This window comes from Anomalospiza imberbis, chromosome 2 (assembly GCF_031753505.1).
Source record: "Anomalospiza imberbis isolate Cuckoo-Finch-1a 21T00152 chromosome 2, ASM3175350v1, whole genome shotgun sequence".
NCBI lineage: Eukaryota > Metazoa > Chordata > Aves > Passeriformes > Viduidae > Anomalospiza > Anomalospiza imberbis.
The window spans coordinates 14,720,641-14,740,294 of NC_089682.1; the positions used below are offsets into that span (position 1 = coordinate 14,720,641).

At 42.8% G+C, this 19,654-nt stretch overlaps 1 protein-coding gene and 1 long non-coding RNA gene across 4 annotated transcripts in view; one reads left to right on the forward strand and one right to left on the reverse strand.

Annotated features, from left to right (window-relative positions):
* SMPX (small muscle protein X-linked) overlaps positions 1-5,376 on the forward strand; it is a 42,620-nt gene extending 37,244 nt beyond the window's left edge. For all 3 annotated transcript variants that reach the window (XM_068179887.1, XM_068179889.1, XM_068179890.1), the window contains exon 5: positions 4,307-5,376. The gene's annotated coding sequence lies outside the window, so the exon portion shown is untranslated. The remainder of the gene's footprint in view (positions 1-4,306) is intronic.
* Positions 5,377-18,550: 13,174 nt separating this feature from the next.
* Positions 18,551-19,349, reverse strand: LOC137465734 (uncharacterized). The gene is made up of 2 exons (XR_010994811.1): positions 18,793-19,349; positions 18,551-18,717 (listed from the first exon to the last, which is right to left on the reverse strand). It is a non-coding gene; the product is annotated as an uncharacterized lncRNA (long non-coding RNA).
* Positions 19,350-19,654: the final 305 nt, after the last annotated feature.

The following is a 19,654-nucleotide window of genomic DNA, read 5'->3' on the forward strand; positions in this document are numbered from 1 at the left end:
CCAGAGAACATAACTGTGAGCATTACTAATGTACCATAAGCAACCTATTTTTGAGTTTACAGGCTCCCATGGATCTCCGGAGGAGTTTGTGCTCTAAAAATAACGTGCCTTTGGGAGCTGGGACAGGGAGAATTGGAGCTGGCCAGTGGGAGGTCTGAGTGGATTAGAACATCACAGGGAGATAATAGAGAGTCCACTGACTGCAAAGGGAGATCAGGTAGTAATTATAAGCAATCAGAGAGCAGAGAGTATACCTGAGAGAAAGACGATACAGTTACCAGGTGTTAAAATAGCACCACTTGCAAGCAGCATGCTTTAGACAAAGTTTGAGAAAAGTGGGCTTGATTTTCCTCAGCAACTGAGCCCCATGGAAATATTTATCATCATAGCAATTTGTTTTTTGCTTCTTTTGGATGGTAAGGGGCAGGGTTCCTGGGAGCTATAGTTTTTGGTTTTTACTGCTACTCCTTGTAGGCACATGGTCTCCTGGAAGGCTGGGTTTCCTTTGGTTAGAGCTGCTGTGTCCCAGTTGTGACTGGAAGAACTGGACACAGCCGGTCTTTTGGTGGTCCACAGCCTGGTGAGAGACCTGTGTCATGGAGGGAGGTAAGCAGAGAGGTGCTTGCTTGGCTGGATGGGATACAATGCCAGTTTGGACCTTTCAGCCCTGAGGTCATGAAGGTCGTTAAGGGATATTGTTTTCAATGGGAGCTGAAGGTCAAAGGTGTGGGAACTATGAGGAAACAAAGAAAGGACAAAGAAGTTATAGAAAAAAATGGAGCATGTGACCAAAAGTAATCCCATCAACCAGCTTACTTGTTTTATTAGCAACACAGTAATATAGTTTATAACACCTTGCTGTTTTAGTTTGTAAACTCACTGACAGCTCCACAGCCAGGCAGGGGCAAGTGGGACCTTGGCCCTCATGAGTAGAGGACAGCTTCCCCTGGGGCAAGCAAAGCCTCTGCCAGACTTACAGACTGCCTGACCCCCAAGACCACCTCAGGAAAACATCCAGTCCAATGTCCTGCTCAAGTCATTGCTCAGGGCCATGTCCAGTCAGGGTTTGAATATCTCCAAGAATGGAGTCTCCACAACCTTCCTGGGCAACTTGGACTAGTGTTTGACCACCCTGATGGTAAAAGAAGTTTTATTTCCTATTTAGATAAAATTCCCTGTATTTCAATTAGTGCCTGTTGTCTCCTTTCCTGTCACTCAGCACAGTGAGGAAAGTCTGTCTCCATCCTTTTTGTACCCAAAAGCTTTGTACCCACCTTCTTTGTGTTACCACAATCCTTTGGGTCTTGATGTGCCCAGTACAGGATGGCTGTCATTAGGAACTCAGGAAGTAAGGTATCCTGGTTTTGGGCAAATTTGGGAGAAAACCTCTGGAAGGAGCCCCCAGAAAGCAAACCCCCATGGCCCCTCCCCCACCTGGTTCAGGAAGAATTTCCTCAGAGAGAAGTGGAAAAAACACCCGTTTATTTAACAGGCAAAGCACTCCCCAGCACAAAAAAATGAACAACACCAGATGACAAAAACTCTTCCACCGCTCTGAAGAGATGACAACTTCAGAAAGTCTCTTCTGGGAGTGGTTGCCCAGTTATCGGTCTCCGGCGCTGGGGATGGGTGCTGCAGATCACAATATGCAGGCTCTCGGTGTTTCTTGGTGTTTCCCAGGTCCCAGTCCAGAGCAAGTGCGAAAGGTATTCAGGAAAGGGAAAGAAAAACAGTCCAGGGAAAAAATTGGACTGCCTAGCTAAACTAACTAATAAGCAAAAGCAGGAGAGAGAGCAAAGAGAAAGCAAGCAAGCCAGCAAGCAAGCAAGCAAGCCCTAGCCTCTCCTAGACACAGACTGTGGGGGGAAGTGAGCTGGCTGATAACAAGACAAAACAAACCTTCACTTTTCGGAGCCAGTCCTGAAGGCACAGAACATAATATCAAGTATAAACAGAACACATGACTGGTGATACAAGCACCATAATGTCACCCTAGGACATAAGGAAAGATTAAACTACTTAAAGAAGATCAGCATGTAGCTCCCGTGCAAGGCAGATGTGTCCTCCAGGGTGACACCTGCAGAAAACACAGCCTTAAATCTCAGATGCTGAATCTGCTAGAAAGGTACAAAAAACCATCATGTAATCCTAAAACCCAGAATGCTAAATTACAGCTATCCATCATGGCACAATCTGCCCACAGTGTGTTTGGAGGCAGAACCTGTCACTGGCCTCTGTTAGCAGAAGGATCAGAAAACACTTGTGATGCTGAGGACCACATTGTGCTCAGGTTTGCCTGGTGTGCCCTGTACACTCTTTCTCCTGATCCCAGGTTTGAGCCCTTGAGTTCAGTCATAGCCAGCAATGTTTTATTCACATACCACTTGAAAACAGCCACTCTGTGATACTCAGGAACAGGCACAGAAGAGTTTGAAAGAGAAAGGAGGATAATCCTGAATGCTGAAGCAAACGGAGAGTGTGTGTAGGCAGGAGGTAATTACATAGGACAGGATTACTTGTGAGTGTGTATCCCAGGGAGCCATCAAATACAGCCCTAAAGCTGGATTTTGTTTTTGAGAGCAGAAAGAGAAATACCTCAAATTACCTGACTGGAAGGAAATTTCAGCTGAAACAGAACAGTGCATTGCCTTACTGAGCCCAGCTATGAGATGGCTGCATTGTTTGATTGCTAATGGCCACAGAGTGTTGGTAGCACTACATGAGGTGTTATGGCCACCTCACTGTGGGCAATAACACCCTCTCACTTTATTTCAAGACAAGTTAATTAACATTTGATTTCTTTATTTAAAGGTTGCCATCACTTTCAAGCAGTCAGTGTAAGCCATGCAGGGTTTCTCTTAATAGCACCTCTCTTCTCCAGGGAAGAGTTCTGAAAGCAGAGCAATCCTAGCCTTTTGAATGTCCCTCCACTGTTTGCTCAAATGTGCACAGCCTGCATGTGTTCAGGAGCACAGCAAACACTCCCATCATGTAACACATTGTGAATATAGAAGGTTGTCATTTTTTGTTCTGTGTTGTGACTTTTTATCTTGTTTTCTAGGTGTTTGTCAAAGGTTCATGACTTCAATAAAATTTACCAAAAGTAGACATATTTCTCCCCCTCAAATACCTTATACCAAAGTATATCAAATACCCAAATACTTATATCTTAGCTGATTGAACATATATGCTGAGAAAGTTAGTGTCTTGACCTTTTGAGAGTTTATTGCAAAACTTGTTTTCCGGTTTTCAATGTTGAGCTGTCTAGAACCACTGATATCAATAGCAACCATGGTATTTCTTAACTTCAAAGAGAACAGAAATAGGCCCTATGCGGGGCTTCAAATTAGCTGTGACTATGCAGGAAAGAGTCTGTAGATGGGTCAAAGGAAACTGCTCATCACTCCCCAGACAGAAGCTAAGTACCCCCCCAACCTTGCTTTAGATAAATAAATAAATAAGTGGGATTTATGAAAATAACACAGAAGATACTTTGCTACTGTTTCTAAAATACTGTCCTTAGTGCTGGTCAGTCATGAGAATTAAAGCAGAAATAGGGGAGAAGTGGAGCTGTGACAAAAGTAGTTACAGGAAGATAGACACTACCAAAAGAAGAGAGGCTGAAAATTCCCCAGGGCTATTCACTTTGGATGGAGTCTCGCCAGTGAAGACTCTAATGGGCAGAACAGAAAAAGCAAGAGAACCAAAAGCAGTTTTTAACCAAAGCAGTTTTTAAAAAGTAAAAATGCACAGACATATATATGTATATCTCAGTAAATAGGTAGTATTTAATGGTAAAATTTAATACCATTTTGATTTTTATGAATTGATGCATCCCTACTTCCTGCAACAGGGCCATACTGCTGAGCCACATGGCAGGATTTGCCTCCTGTGCCTGCTGAAGCAGTGTCAGGGCTTTCCTGGGGCTGAGTCCCACTCAGGGTCTGAGTCCCACTCAGAGTCTGTCCACACTCTGCTGGATGGCTGGTGATGAGATGGGTAGTGGGGTGGGGCAGAGCCCCAGCACCCTGTACCAAGGGCAAAACTCAAGGCTTTAAAGGCCTGAAATCTTGGAAGAATCATGAAGTTTCATGTCTGATGACAGAGATCTGGAGAGTGCGTGGAAAAAGCTAGTGGATCACAAAGATTTGTATTCCCTGAGCTTGGCTGTAAACAAGTGCTGTCAGCAAAGGAAAAATTGCAGGTGTGGGGAGTGTCCTCCCCCTCACAGCTTTTCTGCATGATCTGAAAATACCTGTGAGTGCACTGATAATGATTAATTTCTGGTCTTGTATTTGTTGCACAGGTCTGACAAGGGAAACTGAATGGATTCCAATGAATGGAGAAAATTTCAAATATTTTATATATTTGTATGAAGACCATGAACTTCCCAACTCTTCAATACCCCATAAGAAGCATCTTCTTTGTACATTTATATCAATGCTTTCTCGTTGTCCATTTTGTTTAACATAGGAAAGTAGTGCTGAAACAAAACAGAACAAAGCAACTAGCAATGAATATGTGTATGTACAGGAATGATTTTGACCTGAGAATGGGGAGTAGTGTAATTTGAAGTTTGAGCAAAAGTAGAAAAAACTTTAAAAGATCGCATTATTATTTTCAATTAATTTGGTTTCTTTCTTTTTGAAAAATGTCAATGTATACAAAAGTTTTTAAATTACTTCACAAAATGCAGAATAAATGAGGGATGTAGCATGTTCTGTTGTGAGTTCCTAGTTATAGAAGAGGCATCATGTATCATGTGTAATAAAGGAAATTAAATATTAAAAGCAGTGCTCTTTCTGGTGAGTTGAGCTAAATTCTTCTTTTGTTGTAGAGACAAAGTGTTTCTTTTCCTCCAGAATCTAAAATGCACTGCTGTTCTGATACTTATGCATTACCTTTATACAATGAATATACAAGATGTGAGGTAGCTGACAGAAAACCTGCAACCATTATTCAAATAAACAGTCATCCAGCCTTGATGGAACAAGTTCATGAATATAGCTTGAAGGATCATTATCTTCAAAAGCTCAAATCAAAAGGGGGCATTGGAATATGGATGCTGAGCTAAAGTAATGTATGATCACAGCACCTCTTCTATGAGTGATTAATCCTTGATGCTTGCTTTATATGGACTGCACATAAAAGAACACTGATGCATATTCCATTTGGAAATGAGATCTTATTGTAAGAGAAATTTAATATGCTGTGTCTCCATGGTCTCTTTCATGTTACTGTAAAGGGATATGAGGAGCAGTTTTTAATAATATTCTTCTAATGTTGATTGAAACTATTCTACATACTCTGAAAATCTCTGCCTGGCTCTTGTTTATTCAAATAAAATAAAGATAATTATTCTGGTTAGAAAACAGATTTCAAGTTGAATATTACTTACAATGACATCCATCTAATTCTTGTTTGCTCCATCAGATAATGCAAGAGCTAACTGAAATGAATTTTAAGTTTCCATATATTTGCATTACTTTGTACAGGAAATTAGAAAGGAGCTGTACTCTGTGAAGCTCAATTAAAATGACATTCTTGTATGTTTTGCTTTGAATATGAAATATCAACATTGGTTACTGTCCTGCTTCATCCTTATATGCTCTGATTTCCCTTAATGCATTTCTTGGAGGTGAACATCCCTGAAGGACAGGTTGAAATGGAAATGTCAAGAGATGGAGTGTATCAGGAGCAGCTTTTATTTACATCACAAAGAGATTAACATGTCTGTTCAATCGAAAATGCAGTGTTTTGCCCAACACTACATTATCAGTGACTGATATTGGACTGCATTGTTCCTCCTAGTCTGGAAATGATCAAAAGAAGAAAACATGTAATCCCTCGATCTGAAAGCATGCTGAAGGTGAGATGAGTCAGGGCCTTGGCTTTTGTTTTCTTTACTCACTTAAAAATACTAATTTCAGAGAACTGGGGAAAGGTAAAGCCTCATTTCCCTCCTCTTATAGTTAATAAATTTCACACTGGAAATACCAGGGGATGGAGAGATTTGGGACTATATTCCAGTCTTCATACCTGAATGTGTAGGTGAAAGAAAAAACCTCATCCCTGACAGAGGAGTGTGGTTCTTTTGCCAGATTTCAAATCCTTGTTTCCAAATAGAGGGGTACCACCAGGAGCCACTGAAACATCTTCAGAGTGGGGAGGGACCAGTCAGAGGCAAAGAATACTTCTTCTGAGCATTGTCTTTATGTTAGATGAAAATTTTTACACTCCCTTGAGACTGACACCTAATGGGAAGTGGAGATCAATGAGAACCCTGAGTTAAGTCTAATGACTACAAGAAATCCTTAATAAAACATTAAATTATCAACCAAGTACTAGGAAAAAAGGAGGCTGTGAAGAATCTCTGTCTCAGCTAGCAAACTTTACATCTGGCCTGAACCATCTTGTGCTAGTGAGGTTATTTTTCATCTAAGCCTTATTAAAGGCTCTCACTGTAGGACACACACAGGCCAGTGAAAGATGTCCCAGGCAACTCTGCAGCCTAGTACTTCTGGCATGGGAAATTCTATCCCCAGATGTTAGAGTTTGGCATAAAGGATTGAGGTCTTACAATGAAGAACAAGCACTGAAATACATCAGCCTAATACTTCTGGCATGGGAAATTCTAATCCCCAGATGTTAGAGTTTGGCATAAATAGAGGATTGAGGTCTTACAATGAAGAACAAGCACTGAAATACATAATAGCAGATCATGCTAAAATCATGCCCGTTTCCTGTGGTCACCAGGGAGTCTTTGTGGGTGTGAGCCAAACTCACTGACAGGTGTGTATGAACACCTCCCTAATGACCATGCCTAGAGAGTGGAGCCAGAGGAATGGCTGCACCAAAGCAAACACAGCTGAGCCAGAGAGACAAGCTCCCCTCCACCCCTATCCCTGACCCTTTCAGCAGGGGACACATGACATAAAGAAAAATACCTGGATTTCAGTGTCATCTCTGTGCCCTGGTCTCCTTGTGGTGCTGGTGTGAAATCAAAAAGACAGTTCTGCCTCTGTGTCACCAAGCACTGAGCATGAAAGGTGGGGGAGAGTTTCCTCTGTTAACTCCCAACCCAGTGCTCTGCATTGTAAATTTTTTTTTGTCCTAATGCCAAGAAAGAGATTTTATTAATCTAAGAGAAATTGCTCAATGATGTTGTGGCAACATGTTCTATTAGAAAAAAAACAGAAATAGGTGTCATGCAGTGCCCACAGCAAAGGGTTTAGTCTAATGAGACAGCAAGACCTCAACACATCTGGGAAGAGAGTTTTAATCACTGGCTAGTGAACAAAACCACACACTTTAATGATTTTTCTGGTTATCTGCACAGAAAAATCCAAACACATTTAGATTAGAGGTAAAGATAAAGATAAAGGTAAAATAATAATTACTGTTACTTGAAGATTTTGGGGAGTTTGAATTTATCTTCATTGGTTACTTTGGTTTAATCACTTTCAGTTAAAAGATTATATTGCTTCTGCATTTCTGAGGCAAATAGTGTTATTTGTCTTAAAACCCTGGAGGCTTGGATTTATGCATTAATTTGAATTATAGAACTAAACTGGCAGTTTTGTCTTTTCTGTGATGGTGTAAGCTAGTAGTAAAAGCAAGTAGTTAAAATAAAAAAGCAGTACTTCCCCACTGTACTGCTTTAAGTCCTGTATCAGTAAAACATCTGTAGTTACATGCAACTGTGTTTATGGATGTGAGTTCCCCAAATCAAAGTCTGGAGACACAGTTCACTGAGTTCAATGGCATCTCACCAGCACCATTCTCATTGTACTCACAAGGGTGATAAAGAAGGTCTTTTTATTTATCTCTTGTTTTATGCAGTCTGTAAATTATTTATGAGAAGGTATTTAAAAATCTGGCACTTTGGCCACTTTTTATTATAAAAAATTGATGTGGAGAGAAGAGAATCGCGAAAGAGGATCCAAGAAAAATAGTATATTTTCTTTAGCTTTAGGGGCAAAATATTGAAACAATTTTCTTTTACCCTTGTGACTAAGTCCCAGTTTCTCTAATGTGTGCATATTTAATTTGAATGAGGTTTTGCAGATTAAATAATGTGCTTGGAAAAAAGATCCTAATTTTGGTATATAGGCTGCCTAGTCTACTGGTGCATAAATAATTACAAAGAAAACTTCCCCTAAAGCCAGTTTTTCAGTCCTCAAAAAATATTGCAGCCCCAAGATAAAATATTCTGTAGAGACAAAAAAAACGGAGGGTTGGATGTAAGATCAGTCAAACCTGGTAAAATCCAGTTTTCCTGTGTCTTTGGAAGACATTTCAAGCCATTTATAAAATGCGCACACCTATCCATATGTTCTCTTTACTTCCCACTACATTACTTTGCAGTAATCTGTGAGGTGGATGCTTGCAAAGGCATCCTGCAGAAGACTGGTGACTGACAACAAGTGCAAGTGAAGTCAGATTTCTCTGGCCCTGATATCAACTGGGGGTTTCTTAAGTGCTGGTGGATGTTAAATCTTGTCTGGTGAGTAATTAAATTTGATTCCATCTGGATGTCATACTGGGAAAAGTGATTTAATTCTTCATTGTATCTTTAGTGAAACTGGAATTAAATTTGTCTTTCTTACAGATGCTGCATCCACAGTGAATGTTTTTTACAGGTACTGCAATAGTTTCTGTTGAGAATAATCTTCATCTGATACAGTGGTTCTTCATTTCCATCTAATACTTTCCTAGCTGAGCAATTGCAGGGTTTTAGTGGTCCATAACACATTTCCCTTCCAACAGGAGACTGACATTCCAAGCCCTGAATCTTCTATCCTTAACACATAGCTGTCGACCATGTGAGGCAAATTTGGACACAAGGGGCAGGATTCACACATTTTTTTGAGCATGAGTAGGATCCATATGAGTAGATGTCATGGGTTGACACTGGCCAGCTGCCAGGCACTCACCAAAGCAGCTCACTCACTGTCCTCTGCAGCTGGACAGAGGAGAGAAAATATAATGAAGAGTTCATGAGTTGAGGTAAGGACTGGGAGAGATCACTATCAAATACCACCAAGGGCAAAACAGGCTTGACTTAGAGATATGAAGAGAATTTATTGCTAAATCAGAGTGGAATAATGAGAAGTAAAGTAAACCCTTAAAAATATCTTCCTCCTACCCCTCCTTCCTTTCAGCTCCACCTCCTACTCCAGCAGTGCAGGGAGACAGGGAATGGGGGCTGTGATCTGTTCATCTCCTCTGACTTCTCCCGCTGCTCAGGGAGAAGAGTTGTTCCCCTTCTGCACCCTGGGGTCCCTCCCACAGCAGACAGTTCTCCATGAACTTCTCCAGCATGAATCCATCTCAGGGACAATAGTCCCCCTCAAACTGCTGCGGTGTGGGTCACTCTTCCATAGGGTGCAGTCCTCCAAGGACAGGCTGCTCCAGCCTGGGAGCAGGGCCCCTCTCTCCACAGGTCTCCCACAGGATCACAGCCTCCTATCAGGCATCTACCTGCTCTGGTGTGGGGCTCCTCCATGGGCCGCAGGTGGATCTCTGCATCCTGTGATCCTCCATGGGCTGCAGGGCCACAGCTGCTTCACCATGGGCTGTACCAGGGGCTGCAGGGGAATCTCTGCTCCATCACTTGGAGCACCTCCTGCCCCTTCTTCTTCACTGACCTTGGTGTCTGCAGAGTTGTTATTCTCACATGTTCTTACTCTGCTCTTCTCTGACCAAAAATTACAACTGTGCCACAACTTTTGTTTTGATTTCTTAAATATGTTATCACAGAGATGTTACCACCATCTCTAATTGGCCCAGCCTTGGCCAGCAGCCTGTCCATCTTTGGACCCACCAGGGATTGGCTCTGCCAGACATAGTGGAAGCTTCCAGTAGCTTCTCACAGTCATTTTTGTGGCCTTCCTGCTACCAAAAGCCAGGCCAATGCAAACCCAATACAGTAGATCAACTCATCAAATGCAGGAGGATAGTGCAAGTGGGATGAACTCATAGAAAATGAGATGGGGAAGGTGGGGCTGAGAGGCAGAAGACAGCCTAGGTGTAGGTTTCTGCTTTGAGAAACAGGGCAGGGAGAAGATTTATTTCAGGTAAGGCAGATTAAATATTCTTGAAAGGCAGATGAAATATTTTTATAAGTGAGAAGTCTCACAATCACTGGCCCTTTTTCTCATGGGAGCCTTCAACTTTCCGGTTGTCTGCTGGAAATACACTCCAGCAGGGATGAAAGAGTCCAGGAGGTTCCTGGAGTGTGTGGAAGATTACCTGACACAGCTGGTGAATGAGCTACCCAGGGGAGGTGCCCTGATGTTTGTGCCCTGTTGTTTGTGGACAGAGGACTCGTGGGTGATGTGATGGTTGGAGGGTGTCTCGAGCAAAGCCCTCATGAAACAATAAAAGTTTTTGACTCTTGAAGAACTAAAGAGGGGGGGACAGCAGAACTGCCACCTCCAGCTTTCAGAGGACAGCTGGTCACAAGTGGTATTCCCTCGGGCTCAGTTATGGAACCAGTCCTGTTTAGCAGAATTTGCTGATGACATCAAGCTGGAGTGTTGATCTGCTGGAGGGCAGAAAGGCTCTGCAGAGGGATGTGGACATATTGGATTGATGGGCTGAGGCCAGCTGTATAAGGTTCAGTAAAGGGAACTGCCAGGTCCTTCACCTGGGTCGCAACAACCCAAGGCAACACCCCAGACTTGGAGAAAAATGGATGGAAGCCTGTGTGGTATAACAGGGTTAGCCTGGAGATGCTGGTCAACAGTGTCTGAAAATGACCCAACATGCATCCAGGTGGCCAAGAAGGTCAATGTCATCCTGGCCTGGGTCAGCAATAGTGTGGCCTGCAGGACCAAGGCAGGAATTGCATCCCTGTACCCAGCACTGGTGAAGCCACACCTCAAATCCTGTGTTCAGTTTTGGGCCCCTCACTACAGGAAAGACATTGAGGGGTTGGAGTGAGTCCAGAGGAGGGCAATGGACACTGTTTAGTGGTGAACTTAGCAGTGCTGGTTTAAAGATTGGACAGGATTTGTGATCCTGTCTTTTCCAAATTAAACAATAATATGATTCTGTGATTCTAAAATCCCTGCTGCCATACCACTTCTTTCTTCCCAAATTTTCAAACAGATAGCTCAGCAGGTTCACCTGAGCAGGTCCAGCAGGTTGGTGAAAGATATGTGCTGAACTGAACCATGAGAGATAAACACTTAGAGAAGCCCAAAGACTTGAGGACAAATTTTAAGGCCCTTTGGATCATTATTGTTACTGAACTTATGAAGACCATCTTTCTCCTTGCTTTCACCCAACAGTCCTTGTGTGTGCTGAGGTGCTGATTTGGAGATGCTGGTGAGCAATGGAAGAAACAGCAAGGTTTGAATAAATAGGGCTCTACTTCTCAGTGTTGCTGGTTTCTGTCACCATTGCTGACAAGCCTGGCCCTGACCTGATGACCTAGAATTACAAGGGTCAGGGGAACATCCAGATTTGTGCTTTCCTACAGAAACTGGGTAAAAAGCACAAATTTTTAAATGTCTTATTGCACAGACGGGTAGCAAATGCACACACACACACAAAATCAAATAAAACAAAAAAAGTCCTCTGCCCTGTGAAGCACATAGTGTCCTCCCCCTCCCTCTTTCCATGACAGATACTGGGGTATGGTTTACCAGCCCTCTGGCCTTCACAATGTTCTCGGCACTTCTTGTACGCTCCCTGCATGCACATCCATATGCTCATCCTCTGTTTTTATTGCTGAAGGTTATCGAGGATAAATGAAGGCCTCCAATGCCACTTTCTATGGCCAATTTAGAGCTCTCAGATAATCTCCTGTGAGGTCACCCACCTCTTCTAAATGTCATGCACGCATGTGATCTGAAGGCCTTCACAGTCTGTCCTCGTGCCTGAATGACATCCCAGTGACTCAGCCACTAACACCGCTGAATGAGGCCATCCCTTAATTTCCTGCTATGGCTGTTTCTCCAATAAAATGTTACTGAGCATCCTCACAATAAGAGCAATCAGGTGGGGCAGTGTGAGGGGTAAGAGTTCCACGGAGATTAGGAAAATTACACTGGACGGCACCACATAGTTGAGAAAATTAATTTGACATCAAATTCATACAGTCATGACTCAAATGGGACATGTAGGCTCTTCCCTTGCCCTTGAGAGGAGAGGAACGTGCTCTGCCTATGCCACACATCCAGCAAGGCAGCTGAAATCAGTTGTGTTCTGACCTAAACCCAAAGGCCAGGTCAGCTGCAGGGGTAGGCGAAGCTCTGCTGCTGTGCACCATCCACTGCTGATTTATCACCAGCCTCCACCTGGAAAAGAGCCCCAGCAGATCAGGAGTTCTGGAGGAGCCTATTTCAAAAGGACATGAGGTGGGACCACAGCCTCCAAAACCCCTTACTGCTGGGGTGGAGTCAGGCCAGGAAAGATCCTCTCCTTCCCTCCTCTTCCCTTGTGCCAGACCCAGGCTCTGCTACCTCTGCTAGCTTCTCCTGGGATTGCACCCATCTAGCCTGCTTGGTTGAGGCTTCCTGCCCTGCAGGGAGCTCCTCACATCTGTGGGGGAAAAGCCCAGTGCCCAGGATTTCTAGTGCTTTCTCACAAAGATGGGACTATCTCCTTCCTCCATGAGCTTCTTTAGTGTGACTGTGATTTCCTCTGTGAAGTCATTCTGTCCTGCTGGAGCAGCAAGTGAACCAGTACATTGGAGAAGTGATTTTGCATTGCAGGATTTCAGGAAACACTATGTATGTCAATGTGGAGGCCTAATTCCTCCAGAATTTTTCTCATTGTATCCCAGCAGTCTCACTGGTATTGCATTGTCTGGCAAGCCTTTACCAAAAGCAGCTTCCAGTTCTTCAAGGGGGTCTCTCTGCTGCACCTCTTTCAACTTGGTATGGTACAGCATGAATCAGAAGAATATGGCTGTGGTTTGTCTTGCTTATTTTTTTTTTCTGGCTTAGTGATATCTTGCACACCTTGCTCCTTCTCCTCAAGAAAAGAGAGAAGAAAGTGACATCCAGAAATGCAAATTACTAATATCCAGAACAAGAAATATTTATGCTCTACCAATCTAAAAAAGAAAATTACCTGTTTTATTCATCTTCTTGACATGTAGGAGAAAAAACAAGAAAAAAACAGCTCTGACAAAAGTGATGGTGGAGTTCATTTCCACACTACTGCATTCAGTTGTCAAAAATGCATTCTTTATGGATCTATCTCAGCAGAAGTTCTCAAGTCATGACATCTCTGGGAAGCAGCTTTATAAAGAGCAGTAATGTTGGGCACTGACCTTCCAATGGCTCTTCTTGTGAAGAGAGGCAGTGCTTTCAGGCAGACACTTTGCATGCCCTTTGTTCTGTACATTTTCAGCATACTGACATACTTAGTAAATTTTGCAAACAGCAATTATGATGTCTCCAAAGTATCACACACCAGCATGCATCCAAGGCTTTCTCCTATTTAAAGCTTTTGTTTTTCAGTAAAGCACCTCTTTTTAGAAATGCACTTGTGTGAATCACCAAAGCCTGAGGACTTTGTGACTGAACACTTATTAGAAGCAGAAGATCCTTAAGTACAGCCCTCAGAGGGGTTCAAAATGCCATCTAATCCACCTCCTTGCCTCCAGGCAGATTTGTAAGGAATATATTTTTTACAGAACACTTTAAAGATGATGCCATGCACAATGGCAACCTGACAACCTCCCTAGGCAACTTGTCCTAGCCTTTTGTTGTCTTTGCTGTTAGAAACTCTTACCTAATTTAAAGCTGTTATTATTGACCTACATATATATATCATATATCTGTGATATTACGTGTTATGCCTCTGCAGGAAATATACAACACTCAGCAGAGCAATCAAATTGGAAAATTATGACAACCATATCAATTTCCATCCCAGAGGTGAGAAAGCAAACCCTATATTTCCCAAGACATGATTGACCTACATGCAAGGGAGGACCTTGGTCTCTTGTGATTTTTCTAGGTCAGATGACAAAAATAATGAGTCTTAAAGGAAAGTGAGCTGGTTCTTGCTGAACCCAAGCAAGAAGGCTCGCACTCAGAAGAACTAGGAATGGTTCCCAGTCCTGGGAGGCTCCACCTTCTCTAATGCCACTAGAGAACAGACCAAAACAAAATCAAGGGAAAAAAGGAAGAGGATAGATGACTAAAGTTTAAAAGTCAAACCCCAAATCACTTCACCATGCAGAAGGTGTAGCTCAGGACACATTTTACTGTCTTCACAAGTGAGGACCCCAAATGAGTATGCAGTGATTGGTGTAATTAGAAATTATGCTGTTCAAATTTAAAGAGTCAGCACGAAAAGAGTCAAGGCACAAAGTGGGATTATACCTTCCCCAGCAATTCTCCTGGTTGGAATTTTTGGTCATGATGAAATGAAAGGTAGGTATAAGAAATACTGATAGAGATCATTTCATGTCTGAATAGTCTTCAGAAGTTGAGACTAGTAGCTGAGTTGAAGCTTCTCTGGAGCTACAGCTTCCCACCTAGAGTTGTGTAGGGGATGTAGAAGGACTAAAGTTGTTTTGAAAAACCTGAACCCTTTTTTATTCCTAATACAAATTTTCACCATTAATACCAATCACAAGAAAATCCTTTTCTCTTCTTTCCATCCACATTTTTTAAATGAGAAACTAATTCTAATTTCCCAGCATACCATTAGCACCCAAAACACCAAACCCACCCAAAAGGATAAGCAGAATGAAGATGTCTATTTTCATCACTGAACACATAAGCTTTTAAAAATAACATGCTGAGGTGGGCAAGGGGAGAAGAACTTTACCCCCCCATCCTTGCACATACGTCCCATAGTGATGCCTGCTTTTATGGCAGTGCAGGCTGCCACAGGAAGCCAAGGTTAAATAGTTTAAGGTTGAATAGCCTGGCTCCCCTTGGAGCTAGCATTTGTGACCTTTAGAAGACTGTCCAAACCAGAAGCTGGTAAATATTTGTTTCTAAGAGAAACCCAAACAATTAAGAGCAAAAGGATTTATTGACTGCAGTGACTTACAGAAGCGGCCTCATGGGAGGGTGGTTTCCAGCACCTTCTGAGTGTTTCAAAAGTGCCCATTGCACACAGCACTGTCCTGAACAAATCTGACACTTTGGTGTCACCTTGATAACAGAATCACAGAATTTTAGTAAGTAGGAAGGACATTGTCATGAGAAGCAGTGGCCATTAGGATTGCTTAGTTGCCTGATGGGACCTTGGCTTCCAACTGCTCTTTCTGCCTTTGAGAGTGACCGGAATCCTGTCGTTTCTGATGTCTTAGCTATCCCTATTTATTCTCTTGTTTTGCTTTTCAGTTGAGCATTTCAGTACATGGGAAACCACAAACGGCCTGTAGGAACTGAAGTTCTCTGCAATACTTTTTTTTTTTTTCTGGACTTATGGCAATGTGCTACAATTCCAGAAGCTGTAGAAATGCAGTATTTTCTCCAGTAACTCTTTTCTGAAAATAAGAGGAATATCAGGAGAATGCCTGTTCTGACTAGCAGGAAAAAAAGAAATAAACATTTTTTAATGAGTTATTTTTATTAATAATTTCATTAAACATTTCCAGAAGTTGAAGCAGTAGGAAACAATATTGCTTCTGAAGTAACCCAGGTGAGATCAGCAGGGGCTCTCACATAACACTGGTGTCTGAGGACTCTGCTCCCTAAAGCATCAGTGAAGGCTGCAGGATGAGAACATCCTAGCAGAGATTATTGCTGCCCTTCCCCACCCTTGCTCACCAGGGCCTGCTCTCTCCATACAAGCCACTGACAATCTCTACACAGCAAGAGTTAACCATTAAAAATAAAGTGCTGTAGGTAGAAACTCCCCCGACTCTCTTCTCTAGGAGAAAAGGGGCTCAGTTATAAAGGATCTGATCTTTAAAATGACCTTTATTCTAACAGGACCATTGCGAGTTGATTATACCCTGCATATCAGGTGGGAAAGCTGACATATAAGGTTGAAAAATTAAGCTGAGACAGCCTCCCAAGCTTCTCTGTGCTAAGAAAGTTATGTTTCTGCTTGTTCCAGAGTTGATGGCAAAATTTCTATTGGCTTTGAAGGAACCAAAACCCGTCTCTATTTTCATATAACTCTGTAAATTTTGGACTGAGAAACACTTATTCAACCACAAACTTCATTTGAAGAAAATTGCAAAATATAGCTCCCTGCAGAAGATCTGTTAAGACTTCTAACAGCAATTTTATATCATCAAAGGCAAATAAACCTGCTTAGGGAAAAACAGACAGGTGACTTGTATGGTGACTGCTTTCATATTCTGTTTATACTTTCAACTTACAGCCTCTAAGCCACAGTCAGGAGTAGTAGAAATATCAGGGTGTGCAGTTTGTTTGCACAGACTGTTTATTTTACATGTACAGCTGGTGTGTGTCAAAAGTGAGTGGATATGGCTATTTCCAAGTATGTCCTGAGCTTGAGTGTTTTCTTTCCAGACACTGTAATCTTCAAACTGGAAATTATGTTATGGTGCTGATGATGGGAAGTATGGGAGAATTTACCTAACACAATCAGTGTTTTAGAAGTTTTGACTTAGCTGGTGTAATGAAGTGCTATACCAGCAGTGCCCAGGATCTGCCTGCATAATGATGGGCTGAAAGTCTGCCTCCAGTCTGATTTGTGAATTTAATATTTTGACTTTTCTTTTGCTGTTTTTTTCTTTTTGTTTCCTTTTGTTTTGGTTTCATTTTTTTTTTTGCCAGGGCCGTAGACATATTCATATATTACTGTGAGCTAAATGAAGGTGCAGGCAGAGAGATTATCTACTGTTCTACATATATAAACCTAATCACCTTTTGAAATCAGGTTTCTTCTGACCACATTTGTCATTTTCTCAGTACAAATTCAGGAAATTTTCTTTGTGGTAACTTGCTTGTTGGACCATGGTTCAGCAAAGAGGAAGACTGGTAGAGGACGAAGGTAGGGAAGCCATAGTTGCACCCTTTCAATATGGTCAAGTTGGCCTAACCTACTGTATTGCTGTCCCTGAATGACCTCCAGAAAATATTAATTATGTCATTACTTGTAATTTTTTAAAAAATGAGGCATATACATTTATTTTTCTTCTCTTCCTCCTTTCAATGCTAGGATATGGAATTGACATGATTGTGTGGTAGTTCCATTTAACCACATTTCTCACTGAACCTCAGCTCTCATTAGCATCCTCCCCTTGGACATGACTGTTGAGATCAGAGGAGGTTCCTTGACACCAGTGTTGCTTTCTTAGATGAAGGAGGAAGGTGCAACTGTACTGGTTTTTTGTGTGTGAGGACTAAGAATTTTTTGGCAGAACCTGATGTCCTTCTGAACTGTATTCCCCACCCTCACCACAGAGCCACTGTCTGTTTACTGCAGGAGGGGTTTTGCCAGCCCAGCCCAGCCCAGCCTCTGCTGACCCGCATTGCTGAGGAGGGTGTGTGCTTGCCCGGGGGCACTGCTGGGTGCCTCGGCAAGGCTGGAGCAGTGCATCCAAGGGCTTCTGACTTATAATGTCAGGCATTCTGCCGAGATTCTGCTGAGAGATACCACCCATGGTTCTGCCGAGAGATACCACCTGCCCTGAAGAGATGGGCCACCTGAAAGACCAATGGGCAGGTAAGTCTTTGCAGTCTTGGGAAGCTGTATTGCTCTTAGACATTTCAAAGTTTGTGTTTCCCCCCAAAGAGTTTCAGGTCCATCTGTCCTCTTCATCTGCTTTTTCTTCACTTGTCTACAGTTTCCTTTCTTGGGAGTGACAGAAGAACTAACATAAAGCAATTCTTTTCCTGTTTCAGGCAAAATGCCAAGGTCCCCTGAAAACTCTGCTATTGTAGCAGGAAGATGCTGCTGCACTGTCATGCCAGGTGCACACTGCTGGGGCTCAGGGCATGAGTGGTCACTCCCTTCAAGAGTCATGTCAATTCTTATGTAGACACATCCGTAGACACGAGACCAAAATAAACTTGCCGAATAGAACAGCCTTTCAAGCTGTTTTGGGCATACTATGTGTTTTTTCTGTGCAGGCAAACCTTTGCACTTCCATGACAGAGTCAGTATTTACATTGTTCCTGTCATAAGAGCTCCAAATTAAAATTAATAAAAGTGAGCTCACAGTACATTAGTTCTTGGAGATGAGGGGTTTGGCTTAATGCTATCCACGTTTATGTGCATCCCCAGCTAGCATCCAGATAAATGGGGATGATAAGGGGAGGGGAGATCCAGGTAATGGGGATGATAATGAGGATGAGGAGCGATAACTGAAATCCTGCATGGTCTGCTAGGACTCTGGCCTGGGGAAGAAAATTTGGCATACGCAATTTTTGTAACTACCCTAGAAGTTTCTTTCAGGAGTGGAATTTAGACTATGTCTGGTGTGGAGGGAGTTGCCTCTCTCCCTTTTTGGTGAGCAGGGCCACCAGTACCTCATGCCACTATGGATTGGCTCCAGATCAGCCTGACAAGTGATCAGAGAGGCTTGCTAATCACACACCAGTCAATAGCTCATGAAGATTAGGGGGGCAAATGACACACGTTCCATCAATGCCTTTGTCAGGCTCCAGTATGGCTTTATTCAGTCAGGAGTCATTGAGGAAAAAAAAGCCCTGTAGACACCTGGGGGTTTGTCATCCATCCTTCATCCTTTGGCATGTGCAATTAATTCCAGCTGCACTTCACCCATGGGTGCTCTCCCACTCTCAAACCTGAGAGCTTGTGAATAAATGAAAAAGCATCAGCATGTGCAGGTGCAATCCCTTCAGTCCCAAGGATAAGCCTGAGGCTTACATGACATGGAGGGACCAAGTCCAGCTCACTAAGTGATGTGGTGGTGGTGCTGCTGACAGTGATCACAGCAATGATGGCAAGAGTATACAGACTTTAGGAACACTTTCAGTGATCAGCTGAGTGTAGACATGAGGATCTCATTGTCCCATGCAGTAACAGCAGCTGATTACACTGTAACATTTACTTTGCTCACCACAGTCCATGTCTTGGAGAACATTTTCATGAATGTGAACTAGGAAATCAAAAAGGATAGTAGAGCTGAATCCTAATAGCTTATGTGAAAAGCCCCTTGGTTTCAGAGACATGCAGCTTCACTTCAACACTGCAGCTTTACTTCATCTCTGTGCTGTCCCAATACAGGAAAATGTCAGTTTTCTCCTCTGTGCTCTCAGAGCACTGGTTGTGCCTTACGTCTCTATCCCTATAAAAACTCATCCTCCTTCTAATTACAAGTAAATGCATTCAAAGACCATTGAACTGTGGCAGGCTAGTCCCCATGTCCTTATCCTTTTCTTAGACCTGAGGTGTGTATCCCAGCTGTAGGGATAGATTTTGTGCTGGATACAGGTATGTGTGCAGGGAGCTGCTGGGTGGCTGTGTCCAGTCAGGGCAGAAGGGAAAGCCCAGCTCTCCTGCCATGAGTGGTCACACAGCCCAAGCTGCAGCTGCTGCCGCTACCTCAGCCATCACATTACCCAAGCAAACAAGGGTTAGGAACAGAGTTCAACCAGCCCCAAGGTCTTTGGGAGGCAGGAATGCCACATGGGGGTCAGAAATGTTCCTATTATAGCAGGAGGGCTTCCATACATGCAGAAGGGACCCCATGAGCAGAACAGCTTCAGCTAGGGCTGTACAAACTCAT